The sequence below is a fragment of the Protopterus annectens genome, chromosome 8.part0, assembly GCF_019279795.1.
Source record: "Protopterus annectens isolate FY-2018-M chromosome 8.part0, PAN1.0, whole genome shotgun sequence".
Lineage (NCBI taxonomy): Eukaryota > Metazoa > Chordata > Ceratodontiformes > Protopteridae > Protopterus > Protopterus annectens.
In genome coordinates this window covers 1,976,372,708-1,976,400,545 of record NC_056741.1, presented here as the reverse complement: position 1 = coordinate 1,976,400,545, position 27,838 = coordinate 1,976,372,708, and the positions used below count along the sequence as shown (strand labels likewise).

General features: G+C 41.5%; 1 protein-coding gene across 1 annotated transcript in view; it reads right to left on the bottom strand.

The window, feature by feature from the left end:
• PSMG4 (proteasome assembly chaperone 4) overlaps positions 1 to 27,838 on the bottom strand; it is a 123,257-nt gene that overhangs the window by 46,565 nt on the left and 48,854 nt on the right. The window lies entirely within an intron of this gene.

Genomic DNA, 27,838 nt, shown 5'->3' with positions numbered 1-27,838 from the left:
TTATAATTTTTGCCTGTGCTTCTCCTTACATTAAATTGGTATATGTTCCTATGGGCCTGCTTAAGAACACTGACATTTCATAACGCTGAATTTCATAACATTGAGACCATAACATCGAAAATTCAAAACACTGAAAACTCAAAACACTGACAGTGTGCTTCATAACACTGAAAATTACATTGCACAAGTAAATAAGATCCCCACCACCTACAAACACCACCTAACAAACACTTTACACTACGTTTCTGCAGGGGGGGGGCAATCCCCCCCACACCCCCATAAATTAAATATACCAACTCCAAGATTGCACTATAGTGGAAAAAAGTAAATTTCCTAACCTCAGTGTATGGCAATTGTGATACAGTGAGGTTAGGAAATTAACTTTTTTCCACTGTAGTGCAATCTTGGAATTGGTATATTTAATTTACGGGAGGGGGGTGGGGGTGGCAGAGCCCCCGACATGGGGAGTGCAGGGGGGCTTGCCTCTCTGCAGAAACGTAGTAGAAAGTGTGTTTGTTAGTTATGTGCTGTTATAGGTGGAGGGGATGTTATTTACATATGCACTGTAGTTTTCAGTTATGAACCACACTTTTCAATGTTCTGAGTTTTCAATGTTTTGGGTTTTAAATGTTTTGGTCTCAATGTTATGAAATTCAGCGTTATGAAATTTCAATGTTATGAAGTAGACCTGTTCCTATATATGTATATATAAATTCCACTTCCCCTAGATGTGAAAACTACTGGCACACACTGAGAAATCATTAACATTTAGTCTTGAAGAAACCAGTGTTTTGTCTTTTACTGGCCTATTATCAGCTTGCCTCCATGAAGAGAAAACAGAAAAATGTACTCCTCTGTTGCAGCCTGAAAGACGAGCTGAAACATTTACTGTTACTGGAAAACTTATTATATGAGAGTACTGAGTATTTACTTGTTTCCTTTTAATGTTTGTTATTAGATTAAGCCAACGTTCTTAATCCAGACATTCACCTATGCAAAAGTGAAAATGTATCAGCTCTACATACATTATGCTGTTTATTTTTACCCCCCCATCTCCCTTCTCAACAATCCAAGATTACAGCCCATTAACTTAAGCATGCTTTTGTCTAGATTTTCTTTTTTGCAATGTAATGCCTACATTTCTTATTTTCTTAATAAGAAGAGAGATGAGGGAGAAAAAAAGGCTTCTTCTTACTTTAATAACCTTATTAAATGCAATAATCAAAATAGTTCACTATAAAATACACAACTTGCATTGTGAAAATTTTGTTTTACCCACATTTACCTTTTTCCTTCCTCTTCACCACCCCTCAATCCCCTTCGAAATATTGATGACATCAAGTGCAGCAAATGCCTTTCAGTTCCTCACAAGTTTAACAAAGTCAACAAAAGTTCATGATTTCCACTTTCAAGTCTCCTTCTGCTTGATGGAGATAACCACAAAAGATCAGCCTCCCAAACGTGTGCATATAACACAAAATTTGGAAATACACATTCAGAAATACTGTCATGTATAATAGGTGGGAATGATGGCTTTTTATCATAATGACTATTTTTTTTTCTTTGTTGGACAAACTTTTGCATTCTATCCTTAGTTTGTTCTACATCAAAACAGGACTTTGATCCTAGAAGAAAAAATATTCTTAAGACAGCTAGATATAGCAGCTTGCATCTCACACCTGCCTCTCGACATTCTCTGATTACTAGTATAAATTTGTTTTTCTTCTACCTGGTGTACAGTGAATAGCCATTTTCCTCAAACTCTATTGTCTCCAACTTTTGCCCTTTTGCCACAGTTTTGTCAATCATCTCATTCTGCTGGTAGGTTTATATATCTTTATTAATAAAGGTCTTGTCTGTTTTCTCATGACCATGGAGCATACACGTTTGTCCTTTCAAACTGACAGTTTCTGCTGTTGCTTATTTATGCCTTCATAAAATTAATACAGTCTGTTCCTTCTAGTCTCTCTGATAGAGCAAAAAATCTGACACTTTTCCTATGAGCTCTGTTCTCTTATTCTACCATATTTTAAAACATCTCTTCTTGAGCAATCTCATACTCAGCCAGCCTTTTCTTGATTTTGACCTCTGAGTTTAGCAGTTTATAAGCTCGCCTGAACATCTATTTAAAGTTTATTATTTTTTCTCTAGCTTTTTATTGGAGTTGAAATATTCCTTCAGTGTTTCATATATTTTAATCAGCACATTTCATTTATTTTTTCTCTAGATTACTAGAAGCCATGTCTTGCACCAAAACTGGAGCTTGAACCCCTTTTTTTTGCTGAACAGCAGCAGGATTCTTCTCAGTCTGTGTTCTCTCCACATTTTCTAGTTGATTTTTTTCAGGCTCTCTTGGTTTCTTCTTTGCAGGCATCCAGGCAGTGTACTTACTACTCAGTAATTCATTTTATTCAAGTTGATAATATCTCTGGCTGCAGTTTCTCAGTTTCTGTTTTCACACTGGGAGAGCTGAAGTTAAGCGGTTGATCAGTGTGCAATCATCTTGTAAATTCCATTCATCTCCGCACACTGCCTCTCTTAATATAACTGCATACTCTTTCCTTTTTGTCATTACCTGCAAGGCCATTTATGTTCTAAGGTAATATGGATAGCATAGCCATTATGATAAAAAGCCATCATTCCCACCTATTATACATGACAGTATTTCTGAATGTGTATTTCCAAATTTTGTGTTATATGCACACGTTTGGGAGGCTGATCTTTTGTGGTTATCTCCATCTGAGCATCTGTCACATTTTCAACCTTTTTTGTTTTAATAAAAACCCACAAACAAAAAACTAAATACATTTTCAAAACGGCCCCATCTCTATTAACTTTTAACACACAAAACGATGTAGATCTTTAAAAATTGAAGTTTAACCCCCCCCCCCGATAGGAACAGTTACTCCAAAATTGACAGCTGCACCAAGTGGCATTACCTAACCTAAAATTAAGGTCACCCATGCTGAAGTGCATGCTACGGTCCCTATTATTTTAGCAAATGCAATGAATTGCAAACGCTATTTAATCTAAAGTCATTACGTGAAATGGCAAAATACCGAAAGCACGGAACATCGATTTTTTCCTTAGGGAAAAAAAATCACTGGGCCGTTTTCAGGACTTTGCCATTTCCTCCATTGTGGTGCAATCTTGGAGTTGGCATATTTAAGTAGGGGGGTGTGGGAGGCAATGTCCCTCACTTTTTTGTTTTAATTTTTTTTCCGTTTTGTACGGATCAGCGATTTTTTTTCCCCTGGGAAAATAAAATCGTTGATCTGTGTGTGTTCAACATTTTGGGGATTGTAGGTCAATTATATAGTGTTCGCAATTCATTGCGTTCGCTTATATAATATAAACCCTGCATGCTACAGCCTGTGTTCCCAGTTACACTGATTGTCTGTTCTCTTCCTATCTGTATTCCCCTCTCTGAGGTGAAAAACAGTTCTAAATGCTTTCAGAAAACATCAGCGTTTAGCCCCAAGAAAGTAAACTGGCTAGCAATAAAACTAAATTGCACAATGTTCCATTAAACGCATTAAAGTATTAAGGCTGCTAGATTTTATTCACTGCACATAATTCAAACTTTACTTTTCACTGAACTGCTTGCCACTGTACCTTTAAAGTTTCCATTTCCTTCTTCAAAGAATACTCAGAACTTTTAAGATGACTTGCTTGCACCTGCTGATAACTCACTTGCATGGAAACATACACAGCAATGAACCTTGATAAACTTCACTCAGAACAGAATGTACCAGCTGCTTTTAGCTGCAAACTTCTTGACTTCCACAGAACATTTGCCAATGGAAAAATATCTTATTATTACATAAAATATAATCAAGGCACTTTTACCATCCCACCCACTGCAGCAACCCAAGGTCACAACATATTATCACTAAACGTCCTTTTGTCTAGCCTTTCTTCTCGTTATACATAAAACTTGTATTTCTTACAACTCAAAATGTACTTGTTTACTTTAACACACATTTAAAATACCCCTTACTAAAAACACTACCCAAAACTTTATATATATATATATATATATATATATATATATATATATATATATATATATATATATATATATACACACACACACACACACACACACACATCATACACATATAACATGCAGTTTTTATATCATGATACAAAAAAAGAGAAAAAAGGCTAGACAAAAGCACATTTAAGTATTTAAGTTAATAAGCTGTAATCTTGAGTTGAGGTGTGGAACGGGGAAAAACGCACACAGATCATAATACATGTAGAGTTGATATGTTTTCCCCTACTTTTGAATAGGTGAATGTCTGGACGAAGATCCTTGGCTTAATCTAAAAAAGTTTTAAGTAAAAACAAATAACAGAACAGTGAATATACTGAATATTTTCCTTTAGCATTACATGTGTCAGCCTGTCTTTCATAGCCTACAGCTGACAACTACATTTTTTCTTACATTTCCATGGAGACAAGCTGATAATGTGTCAATAAAAAGCCAGAACACCAGTTTCTTCAAAACTAAAAGTTAGTGTTCTGAAAACATGGATTTGTTTTTCACATTTGGGAGGGGAATAAAGATAAAAAAAAAGACACCAATCAGTGAAAGTAGAAGCACATGCAGTAACATGCATCTTCACATGGATAACCGCAAGTTTGAGTTAATTAAGGCCTGTGCTTGTAGTTGTCTATTTGGGACAATTGTTCCTATTAGGAGGGTTAAACTTCACTATTTGAAGAGTTATATAAAACTTAATACAAACACCAAAATCTAACAGGTTATACGTTTTTTGTTTGTTTTAATGAAAACTCAATCTTGTAAAATGTGACATTTGTTCCAATGCTGACGAGGAGAAAAAAATATATGTTTAAAATATCAACCTGTCACACATTATTGGGAGCATGTAACACACAAAAGCTGGAAACGGGTGGGAATAATGACTTATTATCGTAATAGCGCCACTTACTGTATTACCTTGGAATGTGGATGATCTCAAAGGTACAAACAAAAAGGAAGGAATATTTACATTAAGAAATGCAGACTGCAAATAGCATTGCTACATGCGACATCTGAAAAAGCAATGAGCATGTGGAATTGATAAGGGATTTCTGGATGGATATTCAGCAGAATATCAGGGACAAAGGAAAAGAGGAGTACCTGCATTAATTGCTAGGGGAGCTCCAATAGTGATAGAACAGGGGAAAAAATAATAATGGTAGATTTGTAGTAGCAAGAGGATAATGGCAAAGGATGAGGATTACACTGGCACGTACTTATATTCCTACCTAAAACCATTACTTTGATGCCTAAAAACATTTTGGGAGAAATAACAGCTTTCAGTCAGAAATATTACTTATAGGAGGGGGCTGGAACAAAAAGTGATAATTTAACAGGGTATATTTCTGAATAATCTGCGGTGGTGGTGCTGTGGTAGTGTTGCCGCCTCACAGTAAGACGCTGTCTGGTTCGATTCTCAGCTAGAGCATCTTCTGCGTGGAGACATGCGTGAATGGGCATACCTTCGTTGAAGGCTGTGCGTCAGGGCTGGTAACTCGGCACATAAAAATCAACTACCAATCTTTAGCGAACCAGAGTTCCGCTGTGGCGACCCCTAACTGGGAAAAGCCAAAAGACACAAACAATATTTCTGAATAAATGTATGAAACTATTTGGTATTAAAGACATCAATTCAGTAGCAGGAACTCAGAGAGAATTTACATACACCATTCCCCAAGGTACAACAACTGAGCTAGACTTGATAAAGATTATATACTACAGGAACATGTCAATTTAATTGAGAATTTTGATGCACATCCAATACCTGCTTCAGACTATGCCCCAACAATTTCCAAGATAAAAATGCAGGGTAATTAACTAAAATTGAGACACTGGTGCTTCCCCATCTACCTGTTAAAGAGAGAGGAGTTTAAGTAATGGGTAGTGGAAATTATCTCATTATAAGGTAGGATAGAAAGTATCCAGAAGTTATAGCTAGTAAGTGAGATAAAATGAAAGTAGAATTTAAAAACAGGGTAGAAGTAAAAGAATAAAAAAAGAGATTTGGTTAAGAAGTAAATTATTTAGACGGGTTGACATAGGTAAGTATTACATAAGGGGAATCTCACAGCACAAGCAGGTGCAATTGCAGAGTGCTAAAGAGACAATAAGGGAGTACCTGAATAATATGCAGGAGTTTAGAAAGGCCGTTTTTTTTGATAATTACTACAGAGCGCAAAAACTTTTGGCACAACAACTTAGGCAACAGAAAGTTAAAAGGGTTGTTGCCAAACTTAGATAGCCTATAACCAGAAAAATTACCAAACATCCTGTGCGGGTACTAGAGATACTTTGAAAATCTTCTGAAAATCTGCATACAGCAGAAAAGTAGGGAGATCAAGAAAAAGCATAACTGGAAGTATTTATGAAGACAAACATGCCAAGGTGTGAGGTAGATGAAGCTCAACAACTAACAGTTAAGATAGGAGAATATTATATATATAGTAAGCCTCCAGGAATACATGGTATTCCAGAGGACGTTTGGAAGTTAGGAGGGAAGAAATTGATAAAAAAATTAAAGGTTTTGTTTAGGAGAAGACAGGAATCACAGACATCCTGGAAAAAAGCTGTAGTGGCTGTAATGCCTAAAGATGGTAAAGATCCAGTTGAACCAGCTTTATATAGGCCCATTTCAATTCTAAACTAGGATTACAAACTATGTCTATAATAAAAGAATGGCAAATGTGATGCCAAAATTGAAGATATTGGCCAATGTGGTTTTTCGGAATGAAGATCAACATTTGATAACATTAATGGAACAGGAATGATCCAGAGGGAAGCAGAATGTAAGAAAATACTGCTGTTATTGGTGGGTCTTTTATGCAGAGAAAGCATTTGACAGAGTAAGCTGGGATTCTACGAGTAGGGCAATGGAAGCATCTGCATTCCCTAACACAATAAAAGTTTATTAGAAGGGTGTATGAGGAATCAGAGGCAAAAATCAAAGTGGGAGGGTTCCAATTTGATGAGATGTGTCAGAACAGATGAACCAGGCATGGTTGTCCCCTTTCCCCTTTATTTGTGTTATATTTAGAATCATTGGCAAATAAAAACAAGGACTTGGAAATGCAAAGATATAATTGATATGGTTATCAAAAACTGGCTTTATCTGCAGATGATGTCAAGTACCTAATAAAGAAAATGACATCTCAGTGTTGCTGAACATTCTGAGACAATTTCAAGTCTTTTCAGGATATAAAATTAATGAAGACAAAAGAAAAGCAATAGCCGTAAATGAAAAGCTATAGCCGTAAACGATGCACCCACATGCAAACTGGTTCACCAATACTCATTTATAGGAATATGATAATGTGACGTATTTAGATGTATGTATTAAACATGCTTCTGTTATGGCAACTAAGAATATGTGGGAAGAAACTAAACAAAAGATAATACAAAAACTAAGAAACTGGAGGCTCTTGTTTATGGATACGGATAGTAAGTTACTAGCAGTGAAAATGTTTTTAGTCTCTTTACATTACATACAAGAGCCAGGCAAATTTTTTTTTTCATCAACCAGTTGAGATGTTGTAGACAATAATAAAGAACTAACGGAATTTATATGGGAGGGGAAGATAGCAAGAGTTAAGTGGGTTAAGTTGATCCTTCCATTAGAATAAGGTGGTTTAGGATTACCCGATTTGAAGGGATAATTTAGAGCTACATACATATGGCTTAGATACAGAACACAATTAGCTATATGGGTTATATTCTGCCAAGAATACAATGGCTGGACAGCTTCCAAAGCTTCAAAGCACCTTGCACGAGTTGAAACTGTCAAGCAGCAGCTGAAGTTGAGCTGACTAAAAGTCAAGTTAGGGTACAAGACCCTTCAGAGCTTTCCTGCCAGCAGAAAGAGGGAAGTCGAGCCTTGAAAGAACTATGCTGAGAACAGCAAAACATAAATGCTCACACCCTGGCATAAAAACCACACCAAATAACAAGGGGGAGCAAGCAGCTAATGCAGCAGTGAACATTTGAATATCTACTGTTATGGCAAGTTCATCTTGCACAATTGTACTGTGTTGATCATATTGATCACTACTGCAGTAGCCTTAGCTATATGGGTAGATTACCATGGCTATCTACTTTGGGAGGTGGAAGGAGAAGGCTCCAGGAAGCTATGGAGAATAGGCCCAGATCAAGCTTTGCTAGGACCGCAGATTGAATCAAGGTTATAGTGCTTTGTAAAAGTATGTACAGAGGACCAAGTACCAGCTTTTAGAATATTTCTAGATTTCAACCCTTTCCAAAAAATCCATAGACGAAGCAAAGGCCTGGTAGAGAGGGCAATGACCCTGCCTGGAATATATTTGTTATGGCGAGTATGTAGCCTTAGACAATCATTTGGAAATGCTCTGTTTTAATACAAACTGTCCCTTCTTACCTTCACAAGAAATAACCAAGGGATCCAAAAATCTGAGAGATACAGTTCTGTCATAGTATGAGAGTCACCTATGGTCTAAAGTATGTTGCATCTTTCTCTTTCATTTTTAGTTTCAGTAAAAAAACAAAAAAAAATGGGAGACTGATAGTTTGGCTTGAAGTAAACTAGGATAAGACTTGAGGCATAAAAGGATGATTAGTTCTCAAAGAAACCCTGTCCCTATGGAAAATGAGGTAGGGTTGACTCACCATAAGAATTTTCAACTCAGCTGTCCTTCTTGCAGAGATCACAGGAATAAGTAAAACTGTCTTTTTCATGTTCAGGACATCAAGTCAGCCAGATTAGCTGGTTCAAATGGATTAAGTGTCAGCTTCTCCAACACAAAATTAAGATTCCAAGGAGTGACCACCATTTTACTCAGTTGTCTCGTATGCAAAACCCCTTTCAAGAGCATTTTGTTAAGAATTGGCTTGAAAAGAGGAGGATCTATGAGCAAACATGCTGGAATGGTTTAAAATTGAACCCTGACAGATGAATAAGAAAGGCCATAGAATAGTAATTCACACAAATACTGTAAAACCAGAGAACAACTAGCCCTAAATGGGTGCTGGTTATGTTGCTGGCACCAAGTAGAAAGCCTTTTTCATTTGCTGTTATATGGATTTTCTAGTAACATCCTTTTTTGCCACCATTAGTAACTGCTACACATCCTCAGTAAAACAGGGGCCTAAAAGAAATTAAAACTTTGAAAATCAGACAATCAACAGAAGGTGACTGCTGTCCACCTGTATCACACACCCCTGTTCTTGTCTGAGTAGATCCAGTCAGTGAGGAAGCTTGTGGTAATTGCCCCTGGCTATTTCTGAAAGAAGGAAGAACCACAGTTGCCCAGGCCATAAGGGAGTCAAACATACTAATATTGGGGGATTCTTTCTGAATCTTCAGAAGTGCTCTAAATATTAGTGGAAAGTATACAGGAGCGTTCCTGTCCAAAGAAATGAAAGTCTTCCAGGCATTATCGCCTACAGTCTTGGAATACAGTTTTGCCAACTGATTGTTCTAAGAAGAGGCAAAAAGTCTAATTGAGGAACTAACCAAAGATGGATCAAATGTTGGACCCCCCCCCCAATCTGGTTTCCATTCAGAAAGGTCTAACCTGATCCTGCTCGGCTTGCCCGCCACACAACTTTGCTTTGAAAGACTGCAGGATGCCTCTAGAGTGAGACTGCGCTGTTAAGTTACATCAAAAGCTAACATGGCTAGTTTGTAAAGGGGTACGACCGGGTTCTCCCTTTTTTGGTGATGTACCACATAACAGTGGGATTGTCTGAAACCACTTTGAAGATTTCCTGTGGCCAAAGATGGTTTGGAGAGTCGAGTGCCTTGATCAGGGCAGGCATCTCAAATATTTGTGTGCTTGTGTCTGTGCCACACTCCTATGCTTTTATCCCTCAAGAAACCACTCCCTAAGTAAAGGCTGAAGCATTTGTAAGACATGGCTGCTTTTGAGCTGGAAGGGAGAATGAGAGATCTGGATTTAAAGATATCTGATGTCTTCACCAAAAAGCACTGGGATTTGAAAAGTAAAAGGGTGTTGATGCTGGGACCACAGATATTTCAGATACCACTGCATCTTTCTCATGTGGAGTCTTGCCAAGGGTATCATGAGAATGAGATGCCACGCCACTAGACTAAAAAATCCTGTGGTATTCCCTCGTAGTGACAGAAGTCGGAGTGAAGACCTTAGAAACAGATTCAAATACAGATTTATTTTTTCTGTGGAAGAAAGGCTCTTTGAAATGAAGTGGCGAGTTGACATTCCAGGACCACAATCCTGTGTGAGGGAGTCAAAAAAGACTTGATTGTTCTCTTGGAATCACAGCTTGCGTAAGAGATTGCTCACCCAACAGAGATATTACTGACACTTTGAAAAAAAACTCTAAAAAGATAAGTCTAAACAGGAAAATGTGAATACCCTGTAGCCTACAATGAGCTTCAACTGGAGCTAGACCCTTGCAAGTTCACAAGTGTATACCAGGCTAACAACCACTAGGAACCTTAAAGCCTAGCTGTGAAATGCAAAATGTGACTCTCAGATTTATACAGGATGATTTACTGACTGCCTCTGTCTATGAGAGACATAGCAGCCAGATTGGGAGTGAATTTCCGATTACCCATCCACTGGTCCAAGTTGTGCTTAAACAGGGATAGGGAGGAATTCTGCTTCACAATGATGGGGAACCTGTTCCAGAGAAAACATCTCTCTCTCTCCAACACGTCCCATTTATGTTGCCAGCAAAGTTTAGGTCTTAATCTAGCAGCTTGGATGTGGTTTGTTTTGCAGATGTTCAAAAGGTTCATCAAAACATGGTCCAAGGATGCCTTGTATGCCAGTTTGTGAACATTCCTGGTGTAGTGAATAGTCTAAATGTGAAGGGAAAGGACTGATAATGTGATCCATGCACACAAACCTTAAGAAAAGTCTGAAGTCTGGATCAATATGGATGTGATAAGCATCTTACAAGTCTACTGTTAACAGGAAAGTTGAAAGGCGAAGAAGAGATGACAGGTTGTGAATTGAAATCATCTTGAATTAGGCTATCAGGTGCAAGAAAGATCCAGAACTGGTCTCCAAACATATTCTCTTTCTTTGGTACTAGGAACATCCTTGAATAAAAACCCTTCCCCACTTGGGAAGTAGGAACTGGTTCTGTCAGTCTTTGGGACAGCATGAGATGAAGACCAAGTAGAAGCAAAATAGAGAGTATAATCTGAAGAATGAGGAATGACCCTCCCCCCCACCGAAAGAGGAATTTCCTCACACTGCCATCTGTAAGCTTGATGAATAAAGAACCCAGGGCTCAGTCCTGGGACCCCTCTTGTTCGGCATTTATTTTTCCGAGGTACAGGCAAACATAGGAGGATTGTGGCTGACAAAGTTCGCAGATGACTGCAAACTGGGCGCCATAATTGATACTCCAGCGGACACAAACATCCTTCAGAGAGGCCTCATAGAAACGGATAATTGGTGCCAGAGCCATGGCCTTAAGCTGAACGCCAAAAAATGTATAGTCATACCCTTTGGGAAAAACAAGGTACTGACAAATTACCACATAGGTGGTAATCCATTGGCACGGAAGAGGTAATCAGGGACCTAGGGACCCAGGTTGACAGTAACTTCTCATTTGACACTCACATTGCCAAAGTGGTTAGGAAGACCTTCTATACTGCCCACCTTATCATGAAGGGTTTCACATCTAGATCAAGAGAGGTCATTGTGCCCCTGTACTCTTCTCTTATGAGGCCAATGATGGAGTACAATGCCCCAATTTGGGATGCATCTCACCCGACACCTGCAGCAGTTGGAAAGACCCCAAAAGTTCCTCACCAAGAGGATAAAGGGTCTTAAACATATGTCATATGCTGCCCGACTGAAAAAACTCCAGCTCTATTCAGTCGCATACCGCCTACTCAGAGGTGATCTGTGCCTGACGTACAAGGCCATGTCCAATCCGGAATTAATGGATATGCTCCACCTCAGAAAATCCAAATCCATCAGAGCCACGAGAACAAGAGACTTAAACCTCAACACAGAAATAAATAGGACGTGCTGGAGGGACAGATTCATAACTCAGAGGCTCCCTACACTCTGGAACAGAATCCCAGTCCATGTTAGGCAGAGCCCCTCACTGACTCTATTCAAGAGAAATCTCGACGAGTGGATGGGAGATCGTAGGTTTACCCCGGGGGTCATCTCTGTGCCACTACTAGACAGAGGCACAGTAAACTAAACCCTAAAAGGGCGTAGTATTCTCATCCTAAGGGGTGGTGAAAGCCACACACACTCTGGCTAGGCTTATAAATGCCCTAGGGCAGATAGCCTAGTATGAACCTATGACCCTATTTGTCTGAAGCAATCTATTGCCAAAGAGAAAAATTGAGATCAAGACTTTCTGCAAAAAAAGGGGGTAAGGGTGGGTGTGGTGAAAGCCACACACACTCTGGCTAGGCTTATAAATGCCCTAGGGCAGATAGCCTAGTATGAACCTATGAACCTATTTGTCTGAAGCAATCTATTGCCAAAGAGAAAAATTGAGATCAAGACTTTCTGCAAAAAATGGGGGTAAGGGTGGGTGTGGTGTGGGTCACAAGGTCTCTCTTACAGTCATTCAAACATATTGGAGTGCCCTTGGTTTGGGGAGGTTACAGACATCTTTTTAGAACTCTCTTGCCATTGCTTCTTAAATGTCTATTTACCTGAATTCTGCTGAAACTGTTTTCTGTCAAAAATGGAAGAGCCGAAAGAAAATCCCTTGGATAATTTTGAAAAAGGAGAGCTGAAAAAATCTTGAGATTCTCTCAATTAGCTCGCTCCTTTCATCACACTTTTTGATCACCTCTATGGAAGAGGGGCCAAACAATAAAGCTCTACCCAAGGGAGAATTTAAAATCTCCTTTTTATCATAATCTGGAAGGTTCCGAGAATACAGCCATGCAAACTTCCTTACAACAGTACCAGTGGCCTTAGCCCTAGAAGAAGTATCAGAGACATACACACAGACTGCAAACAATAAGTAGTGAACTTTGCAAAAAGAACATTTTAAACAGATTTTTACTCGTAAGAAGAAATTGCAGATAAAACATTCCTCATACTTTCAAAACTTGTCAGAACAAATTTTAACATATGAACCTGACAATTCAAAAATCTGAAAATCAAAGCTGTGGACCGGAACACCAAAGGTGGAGGTGTGTCCACATTCATCAAGGATATCCACACCTCCAGGCTAGTTGCTCAGCATAATGCAGCCGAGGTTATCCAAATGCAACTAACTCTGGGCAAAACTGCAATCCAAATTGTAGCTTGCTACAGATCACCCACCATGCCCCAGCATTCCCACTCCTCTTTTCTTGATGTACTGGAAAATATTAGGGTTCAACCAAACACCCTAATAATGGGCGATTTCAACTACCCCACCATTAACTGGGAAAACTACTCATGTACCAACTCCTTCTGGAATTGATAAACTCCAATGCCCTGGATCAACTTATCCACACCCCCACCAGGGGCAACAATATCCTAGATCTAGTCATTACCAACATGAGTGACCGGTGTTCCACACCTGAAGTCAACGCCTCATTGGTCCGATCCGACCATAAGCTAATTACCCTAGATATCCACATCATGCCCCACCCCCCATTAATGAAACCATGGTAAAATTTCTCCAAAGCCAACTTCATGCTTCTTAAGACAGAAGTGGTGAACTTCATGACACCCATGCAGATGGACAATACAGTTACGACTACTAAATCCTACACAATTACACTTTATAAGCACTTACATGAGTGCATGGATCGTGCTATCCCAAACAGAACCAAGATGCTATCCTCCAAAAAAAGGAAGCCAATCTGGTGGTCCCCTGCCATAAACAAACTGTACAACAGAAGGAAGAAACTGTTGCAAAAGAGTAAAATGTCATGAGTGGAGGAGCTCCCTGGTCAGCCTCAGTAAGAAGCTGAGATCCCTGATAAAATCCTCCAAAGCTAGTTACGAAAACAAAATCGCCACTGATTCTAAAGACAATCACAAAGCATTCTATCACTCAGATCAGCTCTGAGTTACAGCACAATGGCACTAAATATACAGACCCAACTGATGTTGCCAACATCCTTGCAGATGGGCTCTTTAGGGGGTGAGAGGGGGGGTAAAGTTAGCACTGAACCAATCTCTATACCGGAAGAATGCAAAGTTCCTGTAATCACGGCTACACAGGTAAAAAACACAAACACACTCTCCAAAGCTAAGAACACAGCATCCATGGGACCAGACAACATCCCGGGCTGTGTTCTACACGAATTACAGAATGAACTGCCACCCCACCTAACTACCATGTTCAATCATAGCCTCACCTCATGCTTTGTGCCTGCTGAATGACGCACAGCAACGGTTATCCCACTCCACAAGGGGGGAGCCACCACGGACCCCGGGAAAGTACAGTTTTGTACCTACCATAAATATAGATGTTAGAGTGTTCACACTGCTGCAGTCATTACACTTGGGTTATCCTGCCATCAGGTGGTCCCGCAGTCAGCCAGATTTCCAAAGTCTTGGTCCAGCGTCGGTTGCTGTCGCTTCTTCCCTGATGTCAGTGTGCTAGGGGTATACAAGATGCATCCGATGTCATTTTCTTCAGTTTTTCTTGCCCCAGATGTCAGGTGCCCAAAATAGGTAGGCAATACATATTACTAATAAAAAATATACATAAAATAATCTTCGTTTTCCCGCCTCTCCTCGACTAGTTTAGACCAGTTTACAGGCTTTGCTGTATTCTGGGCTGTGGTGTAGTTCCTGTGTTGTCCATTACCTTACTTGGATAGAAGGAAGTTTCTTTGCTCACCAGTGGGAGTGGGGAGCCTTGAGCAGCCTACCTGTCCCTGTAGGAAGTGACCTCAGCACAAGAGCTGTAGTAATTGGTTGTTTTGGACCATTTCTAGCTCTTTTGAAGCTCCCTGTTTAAAATCCGCCTCTGGGCATTTTTTTTCTGGCTATACTACTCAAGCTCCTCGTGGTCCTGCAGAGTGGTCCTAGCTACAGAGAACTCAGAAAAGTGACTAATTTCTGGATTTAAGTATCTTTGCTGTTTTTTTACTTGAAATACCTTCTCTAGCTTACCCTAAACAAGATTAAACTGTTTTTTTAGCTGTTTGCTGCATTATTTAATATCTGCACTTAAAAGTTACATTTTAGTCGAATTTGATCGAAAGTTTGTTTGTTTAATTTAACTGTTGAGGCTGCCCACTAAAGTGTGCTAGCCTGTGTAACTGATTTATTACTGTTTCTGCATTTTCTGTGTGTTTCTATCTAAAAACAAAAAAAAAAAATAATCCTTGTTTTCCCGCCTCTCCTCGACTAGTTTAGACCAGTTTACAGGCTTTGCTGTATTCTGGGCTGTGGTGTAGTTCCTGTGTTGTCCATTACCTTACTTGGATAGAAGGAAGTTTCTTTGCTCACCAGTGGGAGTGGGGAGCCTTGAGCAGCCTACCTGTCCCTGTAGGAAGTGACCTCAGCACAAGAGCTGTAGTAATTGGTTGTTTTGGACCATTTCTAGCTCTTTTGAAGCTCCCTGTTTAAAATCCACATTTGCACGGCTTTGCGCAGTTGTGCGCATTGCACAGCGCCGGTTAAACAAGGTTAAACTTCTTCTGGCTCCGCCAAGTCTGCTCTTCAAATTTTCCCTTAAGGAAGCTCTACTCTTAGTATAATCAGACTACTCGGTATATTATAAGCCTAGCACTTGTTCTCAAAACTTCTCTACTAAGTAAGCACTCTCATACTAAGTAAGCACTACATCCACCTACCCCCCCGGTGAATATCCACTTCCCTTACAGGCACAGCACTCCCTTATACTGTTCTAGCATGTCGAGTGGTAGATTACTGGCGTCCTCTCCAGTACAGCTGGTTAATCTGGGTATCTTGAGACAATGCTACAATTGTCTCATGTACACAGACAACCCTCTCCTCCTCCCAACAAACACAAATACATGTGAGAGATTCAACTATATAGCCAAACTGGAGGCTGAACTCTCTCAACTCAGGGCTGGCATGACCAGACAGGATGAGATGGTAACCACACACACAACAAACCCAGTCCCACATAGACCTACCATAACTGCAAACCAAACACATAAAAACACAAAGACATACTCGGAGGCTCTAATAAAAAACTTACCAAAACAACAGAGGCTCCCAAAGCAGACATCCAAAAATCCACCACCTCAAAACAAAACACATGCAATACATACTTCAATAAATCAGTGTGTCAATCAATCACAGCCCTTAAGGCCAAACACCATGCCTGATACACTAGTAATAGGTGACTCTATAGTCAGACACACTGATGTCCCGCTTACCAGGCTGAACAAGGAGAGGGTGACTGTGAGCTGCCTATCGGGAGCTAGGATCCGCCACATAACACACGCACTCAGGTCACTCCAAAGCAAGTACAAATATGACTCCGTCATAGTCCATGCTGGCGTGAATGACCTGAGACGTACCTCCCTGGCCTACATGAAAAGAGACAGAGGAGCTCTCTGATTATGTAGCTCAGGCTGGTATGACCCTGACCCTGAGCAGCATCTTGCCCTCACCAAGAATGATGCCACAATACAAAGACAAGATGATCAGCTTTAATAATTGGCTCAAGAACTGATGTCATTCTAAGGGGATCCAATGTCTGTCTGCCTGGGATGACATGTTGGACAAGCCACGCTGCTTCGCAAGGGACGGCTTGCACCTGTCACCACTGGGCGTCCGGATATTGGCTAAGGCTCTTGCCACCCCCATAGTACCTTTTTTAGACAAGGCTCAAAAGACAAACCCACCTCCTTAGAAAACAAAAATGAAAAAAAACTAAGGGTAATGCTGCTCAATGCCAGAAGTCTAAATCTCAAGATGCAGGCACTCGATGCACTCCTCAGTATGGAGAACATTGACGTCTGTGCAGTAACAGAAACCTGGTTCAAGGCTCCTGAGAGCACCCCAGCGCTACCAGGCTATACCTCGTATCATGCTTTTCGGCCCCAAAACCCGGGCCGAACCACAAAGGGAGGGGGAGTGTCCATATTCATCAAGGACACCCACACCTCCAGGTTAGTAGCAACACATGAAGCATCGGAGACCATACAGGTGCAACTAACCATAGGCAAAACTGCTATACAACTAGTAGCATGTTACAGACCACCCTCCTAATCTCAGGAACCCCACTCAGCCTTCCTGAAGACATTGGAGGATATGAATGCATCACAAAATACCATCATACTGGGAGACTTCAACTACCCTAACATAGATTGGGTACATTATTCTAGCCCCAACACCCTAGCCCAAAGGTTCCTGGAATTCATAAATTCAAATGCACTGGAACAACTAGTCACCTCTCCCACTAGGGGAGATAATATACTAGACCTAATCATCACAAATATGGGGACAAAATGCTCCACACCGGTGGTATACCCCTCACTAGTGAGATCTGACCACAAACTAATCACCCTGGATATACATATCCCACCTCCACCCCCAGCACAAAAGACCACAGTGAAAAACTTCTCAAAAGCAAACTTCACTCTTCTTAAGACTGAGATGGTATCCTTTAAGCCCACTGGGCCAGTGGATACCACATCCCACAATGCTGAATCCTTCACAAATGTTTTCTATGGACATCTCCAAGAATGCATGGATCATGCAATCCCAAATAAATCCAAGTCCATCTCCGCCAAAGGCAAGAGTCCTGTCTGGTGGACCTCAGCCATTAACAAATTGTATAACAAAAGAAGGAAGCTACTGCACGACAGAGCAAAATCCCATAAAGGGAAGAAATAAATCTCTGATCAACACTAGCAGAAAACTACGTTCTCTCATAAAAACATCCAAGGCCAACTTTGAGAGAAAAATCGCTAAGGACACTAAAGATAACCACAAAGCCTTCTTCAGCTATGTTAGAAACCTGGGCGGAAACCCTCAGATATGCTCAGAGTTAGTTCACAACAAAAAATGCACTGAACCCGCAGATATTGCCAACATTGTGGCTGACAGGTTCAGTGCAAATTTCTCCCCTCCCTCACCCCCAAAAGAAGAAATACTTATCCCATCTGAATGTAATCTCCCTGTCATCTCAGATGTCCAGGTGAGAGCCGCCCTCAGCAAAGCTAAAAACACAGCATCAATGGGACCCGACAGTATCCCGGGTTGCGTGCTACGTGAACTCCAAGAAGAGCTAAACCCGCACATAAAAATGCTATTTAACCTTAGCCTTACTACAGGATATGTACCTGAACACTGGCGTACAGCAACAGTGGCCCCACTCCACAAAGGGGGTACCTCTACAGACCCTGGGAACTACCGCCCTATAAGCTTAACCAGCCTGGTCTGCAAAGCTATGGAAAGAATCATTATGGAACTCATAAACAGAGACATTGGAGACCAACAGACACTTGACCCCACCCAGTTCGGCTTTGTAAAGGGCTTATCCTGCCTTTTGAACCTGGTTGACTTTTTTGAAACAGTCACTAGAGCCATTGATGAGGGCAAAGCAGTCCATACAGCCTACCTGGACTTGGCTAAGGCCTTCGACACAATACCCCACTCAGGCATCATAGATAAGCTCAACAGCTTAAATGTAAACCCTTATGTCACTAGATGGGTTGCAAACTGGCTAAAGGACAGAACCCATAAAGTTAAAATCGCTGGAGCAATGTCAGACTCAAAGCCAGTCACAAGTGTTGTCCCACAGGGATCTGTCCTGGGACCCCTCTTGTTCGGAATTTATTTCTCAGATGTTAAAGCAAACATGGGAGGGTTGTGGCTGACAAAGTTCGCAGATGACTGCAAACTAGGCGCCATAGTCGATACACCAGCGGACACATACATCCTACAAAAAGGCCTCACAGAAACGGACAACTGGTGCCGGAGTCATGGCCTTAAACTAAATGCCAAAAAATGTATAGTCATCCCCTTTGGGAAAAACAAAGTACCCACAAATTATCGCATAGACAGCAACCCACTGAGTACGGAAAAAGTAATCAGAGACCTAGGGACCCAAGTCGACAGCGACCTCTCATTTGACACCCACGTTGCCAAAGTGGTTAGAAAGACATTCTACCTTGCACACCTTATCATGAAGGGATTCACATCCAGATCCAAGGAAGTCATTGTACCCACGTTGCCAAAGTGGTTAGAAAGACATTCTACCTTGCACACCTTATCATGAAGGGATTCACATCCAGATCCAAGGATGTCATTGTACCCCTACACTCCTCCCTCATCAGACCCATGATTGAGTACAATGCCCCATTTGGTATGTACCTCACCCAGCATTTGCAACAGCTGGAGAGACCACAAAAGTACCTCACCAAGAGGATCAAGGGTCTCCAACATATGTCTTATTCTGCCAGACTAAAGAAACTCCAGCTCTATTCAGTAGCATACCGCCTGCTCAGAGGTGATCTCTGCCTGACGTACAAGGCCATGTCCAATCAGGAACTGATGGACATACTCCACCTCAAAAAATCCAAATCCATCAGAACCATGAGAGCTAAAGACTTAAACCTCGGCACAAGTATGAATAGGACATGCTGGAGGTATAGATTCATAACCCAGAGGCTTCCCATGCTCTGGAACAAGATCCCAGTTCATGTTAGGCAGAGCCCCTCACTGACTCTCTTCAAGAGAAATCTTGATGAGTGGATGGAAGATTGTAAGTTTACCCCAGGGGTCACATCTGTGTCACTACTAGACAGGGGCACAGTTAACTAATTCTATTATATAAGGGGACCTTCACTGTGTCACTACTAGACAGAGGCACAGTATTCTAAATCTATTCTGTGCATTTTTGTACCATTTCATGGGGTGGCGAAAGCCACATCACTATGGCTAGGCTTACAAATGCCCCAGGGCAGATAGCCTAGTACTAAACTATGAAACTATGAAACTATATAAAATGAAAACAATACCTTCAGTTACAAGTAAATACACCATAAAGGTTGTATAGGATAGAAAGGTATAGATAAGTCCAGCTAGTTCAGAGGGGATGGAGGGAGGGTAACCTGGACTGCAGCAGTGTGAACACTCGAAATCTACATTTATGGTAGGTACAAAACTGTATTATGTTCATCGTGTTACACTGCTGCAGTCATTACACTTGGGTAGAATCCCAAAGCTAAGGTTCGGTGGCTGGTCTGTAAAGAGTTAGGATTGGCTATCAGGCCCTGCAGAACTACAGTGGCAAATCCTGCTCTGGATTTAGAGTAAAGAGGCAGGTGGTAATGCTTGGTTAAGGTGTGCACTGAACTCCAAGTTGCAGCCTCCAAAATTTCCTTGGTAGGTACTCCTCTGAGAAAGGCTGTTGAAGTGGCTGTTGCCCTGGTGGAATGTGGCCTAATGGTATTTGGGACTGATTTTCCATGCTGTGTGTAGCAGTAACGAATACAGTATCCTATCCATTTGGATATAGTCTGCTTTGAGATAACCTTGCCCTGTGATCATGCAGCATATGCTACAAACAGTTGCTCAGTTTTCCTGAAAGCTTTTGTTTTGTCCAAGTAGAAGCGTAGCTGCCTGTGTATGCCCAAAGAATGCAGAACTTTCTCCCCTTTATTCTGGGGGTTTGGATAAAAAGTTGGCAAATGGATGGTTTGGTTAAGAGCCACACTAGATATCACCTTTGGCATAAAGGTAGGGTTTGTTCTTAAAGAAACCCTGTCCTGATGAAAAATGATAAAGGGTTCCACTGCCATTAATGCCTGTAGCTCTGAGACTCTTCGTGCTGAAGTTACTGCCAGGAGCAGAGCTGTTTTCTAGGATAAAAATTTTAGATCAGCTGTATTGGCTGGCTCAAAAGGTGGTAGGGTCAGTTTTTCCAAAAGGAAATTGAGGTCCCAAGTCGGTGTTGGTGCTCTCCGGGGCAGTCTTATGTTTTTAGCCCCTCTGAGGTACTGCTTTAGCAAGGGATGAGAGAATAAAGGAGGATCCGTGTTGTAATGTGCTGAAATGGCAGAGGCGTGGATCTTAATTGATGAGAAGGACAGGCCTCTGTCCACCATCTCAGTTAAATATTGTAAAATTTGAGGAAAGTTTGGAACAAGAGGATCAAGGTTTTGAGCCTGGTTCCAGGCGCAGAATCCCTTACATTTTTCTGAGTAAGCTTTCCTGGTGCTAGGCCTCCTGGCCTCCAAAATGACATCCATAACAGCTTTAGAGAGAGGTGTTGCCTGTTTGGCTAATGTATCTGCCATGCAGCTAGGTTTAAGGTTTTGAGCTGACCATGCAGGATCTGATAGTTTTGTTGAGTCAGAAAGTGTGGAATTTGAGGCAAAATCCATGGTGGTCCTTGAGCCAAGTTCCTTAAGATAGGGTACCAGTGCTGGCATGGCCAGTCTGGAGCAATCAGGATCATCTGTGGTTTTTCTTGTCTGGCTTTTAGGAGTACCTTTGAAAGGAGAGGCAGTGGCGGGAAGGCATAAACGTTTAGGTTTTTCCAGCTGAACAAGAGAGCGTCCACTTTCCATGCTTGTTTGTGATAAGTCCTCGTGCAGAATTTTTGTAGTTGGCAATTCAATGGGGAGGCAAAAAGATCTTTGTCTGGGCATCCCCATTTTTGCGTTACCATGCTGAAGATTTGTGGATTCAATTTCCATTCGTGAGGGTCCATGATATTTCTGCTTAGATAGTCTGCCAGAGTATTTTTCTTTCCTGGCAGGAATTGTGCTTGCAGGTGAACTTGATACGTTAGAGCTGTGTTCCACAAGGTCATGGCTTGCCTGCATAGGGGATAAGAATGAGTGCCCCCTTGCTTGTTTATGTACCACATTACTGTGGTGTTGTCTGTCTTTAGTAATAAATTGTCCTGGATGCAGAAGGTCCTTGAAAGCTGTTAGGGCATTTTGAACAGCCAACATCTCTTTTTGAATGATGTGAAGATGCATCTGGTCTGTGGTCCACTTGCCCAGAATGCATTTTCCTGCCATGTGTGCTCCCCAGGCGTAATCCGAAGCATCTGTTGTTAGAGTTTGCCTGGCTGTGGGTTGGGTAAAAGACTGACCCTTGTTTAGGTGACATGCCTGTGCCCACCATCGAAACTCCTGTTGTAGGCAGGGTATCACTGGTATTACTGCTTCTAAACTGTGAGAGTGTTGAGTCCAAACACTTTTTAAGTACCATTGTAATTTTCTCATATGCAGTCTGGCATAAGGGAGATGGGACTTTTTTGCCAGTAATTGAAAATACTGAGTTAGTTGAACTTGTTTGTCTGGCGTGAGGTAAGCCATCTGGGCCATTGTATTTAAGCTGGCACCCAGGAATATAATCTGTTGCGAGGGCACTAGTTTTGACTTATTTTCATTTACTGTGTACTTTAGTTTTGACTTCTTTTCGTTTACTGTGTACCCTAGAGAAATTAGCAACCTTTTTACAAACGCCAGATGCTGCAGAAGAATGTCCTTTGTCTCTGCTTGAATGAGGCAATCGTCCAGGTATGGATATATTTGAATTCCTTTTTGTCTGCAAAACGCAATTACTGGTGCCAGGCACTTTGTTAAGACCCTGGGCGCAGTAGATAAGCCAAAGGGCAGTGCAGAGAATTGGTAGTGCATTGTACCAGCTTTGAATCTGAGGTATCTTCTGCAATTTTGTCTGATAGGGACATGCAGGTATGCCTCTTTGAGGTCCAGAGTAACAAGCCAAGCCTTCTTGCCCAGCATGGGTAGAAGCTGCTGTAATGTCAACATTTTGAATTTTGGAATATCCAGGTAAGTATTCAGAATTAAAAGGTCTAGTATGGGCCTCCAGGCCTTGTCCTTTCTTGGGACCAGGAAGAGTCTTGAGTAAAATCTTTGTCCTTGTTCCTGTTATGGTACTTTTTGAATAGCTCTCATGTCCATGAGGGCTGAAATTTGTTTTTGTGCCTCTGTCCATTGATTTTGTGGCAGGTCTGGCATTCCTTTTAGCCTTGGTAAAGTATGAAAGTGGAACCTGTAACCCTGAGACACAATATTCAGAACCCATTTGTCTTGGGTGATTGTTTGCCAGTTTTGAGAAAAAAGTGCTAGTTTTCCCCCTAAGGGGGCTTCCAAAAGGGACGTGCTTGGCGTACGAAGGGGAAAGTCATTGTGACTGTTTCCTGTAAGGTTGAGACTTGTCCTCACCTCCTTTTGGGGTTGAGGTGCCCCACTGTCGTTGTCTGTTTGGGCCTTGGGGTTGAGATCTGCCTCTTGGGCATCTGTATCTGCCTCTCTGTGGCCTGTCTGACACTGGAAAGGACTAATTCTTTGTTGGCCAATTTCTGCTAAACCGAGGTGGTTGTACCTGTAAGAAATCCTTGACTGTTTGCATAGATTTAGCTTTATCCTCCATTTTCTTTAACACCTCTTCTGCCTTAACACCAAACAAGGTATCATGCTGTAAAGGAGCATCCAATAATTTTGCCTTAACATGATCAGGTAAACTCTGTTCTTTTAACCAAGCATGTCTTCGAATCACAGGACCTGTAACTGCGGCTCTGCAAGAGGCCTCTAAAGAATCAAAACCACATTGCAGAGTATGTTTTCCCACCTGTTCAACTGCATACAATAAATCCTGCATTTCTTTACAATCAGAAGCTTCTGAGCTTGCAAGCATTTTCTGTTTTAACTGAGCCATTAAATATTGTTGGTACTTAAGCATGTGAAACTGGCAATTTAAAGCTCTTACTGCCAAGGGTGCAGAAGTGTATACTTTCTTCCCCCATCTATCCAAAGCTTTGGAATCTCTGTCAGAGGGTACTGGATTTTTTGCAATGGAAGCCTTAACCCCTTTTGGACCCTGGGAAATAGTTTCTGGATCAGCAGAATGGTTTTTGTAAAGAAACTTGTGAGAGTCAGGGACTCTATAGTACCTGTCTGGCTTGACTGGAGCAGGGGGCAAAGAATCAGGAGATAAGCTGGATTCAGAGAACACATCATCCACAATGTCTAGCACAGGCAGAATAGCCAATGGCCTATGCTGAGGCAATAAAAGGAAGTCCCTGAGCCTTTTCTTGGATTCTGAGTAATCCTGACTTTCCCAATGGAAATGCTCCCTCATAGTATGTAAAGTTTCCCCAAAAGAATAATCCTCAGGAGGAGAGGCTGAAGGGATAGATTCTTCAGCATCAGTGTCCTCATGGGGGGGTATCCCTGGTCTGAAGAGGAATCAGAGGAAATGGAAACCTGATCAGAGGAATCATAGTCTGTATCCTGCCTAGGCCTTTTCTCAGGAGGGGGATGGGAACCCCTGATTAGAGTAATGAGGTCTTCGGCCATTTTAAGCATCTGTTTCTTAGGCATGGAGGACTGTCCAGGAGAATGCTGTACTTGTTTCTTTGTCTTTAATGGTACCTTTGTCTTGGCTGCTGTTTTAATGGTAAGTTGTGAAGGTCTGAAAACACCCTCAGAAGCAGATGCCTGCTCAGCGGCTCTGGACCCATCTGAGGGATTAGTTTCCATAGGCCCAATACCTTGAGTTTCCAGAGGCCTAGTTGTTTCCACGTGGGAGTCCGAAGCGGCCTGTGGCTCTGAGGTAGCGGGTGTCAGGGGCTGCGAAAGCACCTCACTGAGAACCGGCGACTGGCCTAGAAGAGGTTTCGTCATCGGTTTTGGACCTCGGATGCCTGTCTTTATCCTAGTCTTTGCGTTTTTTCAGTATTGAGGTCGTCGGTTGATCTGACGGCATGGTATAATTGAACCTTCGGCCAAAGTAGTGCAAAGCAAAATCAAAACATCTTTTTATAGTGCGTTTGTTAAATCTAGCACAAAACCGACAATTAGTGACGTCGTGATCAGGGCCTAGGCATGGAATACAGTAAGAGTGGAAGTCCTTATGAGGTATTTGCTTCCCACAAGAAATACAATTATTAACTTTTTCTGACATCGGCCTGAGGCAAGAAAAAAAGTTTCCCCAACATGGTACTTAGCTTTATTGAAGACTTTGGATCTGAAATTTGACTTAGAAAATCTCGGAGTTGGCCAACTGGCACTTACGAACTGCTTCTGCTTTGGGCACCGCGCGACATGAAAGACAGAAGAAAATGGCGTTGGATGCAACATATATTCCCCTGGCGCACTGACGTCAGGGAAGAAGCGACAGCAACCGACACCGGACCACGACTTTGGAACTCTGGCAGACTGCGTGACAGCCTGACGGCAGGATAACCCAAGTGTAATGACTGCAGCAGTGCAACACGATAAACATCTACTGCCCCATTAGCCTGACGAGCCTGGTCTGCAAGGCCATGGAACATATCATCATGGAACCCATAAACAAAGACATTGGTAATCTCAAACTCTGGACCCACCCAGTTCGGGTTTGTAAAAGGCAGATCATGTCTCCTAAACCTGATAGACTTCTTTGAAGCAGTCAAAGCCATAGACAAGGGTAAGGTGGTTCACACAGCCTATCTAGATCTTACCAAGGCTTTCGACACCATCCCAAACTCTGGAATTATAGACAAACTCACTAAACTAGGTATAAATCCCTATGTCACAAAATGGGTTGCCAACTGGCTCACTGACAGAAACCACACTGTGAAAGTAGCAGACTCCAAAGCCGACTTCAGACCAGTGACAAGTGGAGAACCACAGGGTTCAGTCCTGGGTCCTCTCCTGTTTGGTATCTACTTCTCTGAAGTACAGGCTAACACAGAAGGTCTATGGCTAACAAAGTTTGCAGATGACTGCAAACTAGGAGCCATAATCGAACCTCCCAACGATGTGGACATCCTACAAAAGGGCCTCACTGAGACAGATGCCAGGTGTCAAAGCCATGGCCTCAAGCTCAATGCCAAAAAGTGCATTGTCATCCCCTTTGGTAAAAACTCTGTACCCATGAACTACAACATAGGCGGTAGTATACTTAACACCAAAAGTGTGATAAGAGACCTTCGGACACAGGTGGACAGTAGTCTCACCTTTGATAATCACATCACCACAGTAGTCAGGAAATCCTTCTACGTGGCACACCTCATCACAAAAGGTTTCTCATCCAGAAAAAAAAATAAAAAACAGGTCATTGTTCCCCTCTACTCATCACTCATTAGGCCCATTATAGAGTACAACGCCCCTTTTGGTATGTACCTCACAAGACATCTACAACAACTGGAAAGGCTGCAGAAATACCTCACAAAGAGGATTACCGGCCTCAAACAGATGCCCTACGCAGACCGTCTCAAAAAACTCCAGCTTTACTCCATCGCATATCGCCTACTCAGAGGTGATCTCTGCCTAACATACAAAGCTATGTCAAACCCAGAACTGTTGGACATGCTCCACTTAAAGAAATCTCAATCCCTCCGAGCTACATGCTCTAGGGACCTAAACCTGGTCACCACAATAAACAGAACATGCTGGAGGATTAGATTCCTGTCCCAGAGACGTCCCATACTCTGGAATAAACGTGTCTATATCAAACAAAGCTCCTCATTAGCACTCTTCAAGAAAAATCTTGATGATTGGATGGGCAAATAAGAAATTCACCCCGGGGATCACCTCTGTGGCTCTGCTTGACAGTGGCACAGGAAAATCATTTTCTTGGGTGGCAAAAGTCAGGGTACCTTTTTGGCTGGGCTTGTACAGGCCCCAAGGCCGATAGCCTAGTACCTATCTATGAACCTATGCAGAAGTATACACTTTTATCCCCAAACCTATCAATTTTCTCATCCTTATTGGAAACAGTAGGATTGCAATTAAGCAGCAGTGGGATCAACTAAGGCTATGGTTGCTGGATCAGGTTTGGGAATAGTGTATAAAACTTTAAAATACTCAGGAATATATACACCTTACCTGCCTTTTTAGGGGCAGACGGCTGACTAACAGGAAAACTGCAGGCAGTAACACATATCCTTTATAGCGGACAACAGTAATGGGTGTAGGTTCTAGAAAATCCTTCTGTAACAACTAATATTTTCTGAGGAACTGAGAAACCTCAGTGATTTTCTGAGGGACTGAGAAACCTCAGTGTTCTCCCACTGAAAACACTGCCATTTTCTAGCAACAGTCTTGGAGAAAGAGAAACCCCTGACAGGGAGAATCAGAATCTGAGCTCTCATCAGATTCTGAATCAGAAATCTGAGGGAAGAAAATTAATCTGTCCCTGTATCTTCCTGTTCACATTTAGAATCTTGAATCTCTACAGGAAAAGAGGAATCCCTCTTCTACCAGAAACTACTTTAGAAGAGGCATCAACAGCTTGAATTAAACTCAGAGCCAGCCCCAGTAAACTACTCAAATCTAAAACAAAATTGAGGTACAGTACTTGGTGTTGTTTCTTTGCCATGAAAGATGGGGCTGACCATCTTACTAATGGTAGCAGCTGCTTCGGCAGGGATGGGCCCAGCATTCTAACACAACAAGGAAACCTTGGAGAACTAAACCTTACTATATTTGTACTTTTTGCAATGTTATTTCTACTGAGTTCAAATTTAATCATCCTAGGACAGGAAACATTTTATATTTAAATACTTTGCTACATGTATAACTGTCAATACAGTTTATCTGGCAACGTGAACTAAATGTACTTGTTTTTATACTGGTATGAGTACCAGAAGACTTGAGATGCAATTTGTGAACATCTTTCTAATATTTGTAGGCATATACACACCAATGCCTTGTATAAACATGTCAGAGAAAGGAAGTAATCATGAGTTTAAATTCAGAGTACTACAATGTTTTTTTTTTTTTTTTTTTTTTTTTTTAACGATAAAAGAAGGGGGTATTTACTGTTACAGATAGAAATGGCAGAATAGAAAAGGATTTTAGAGCTGGTACATTTCCTAGTTTAAATATTGCTACTACAATCAGACCAATAAAATGATTACTAGAACAATAGCAATCCTAAATGTATTCAT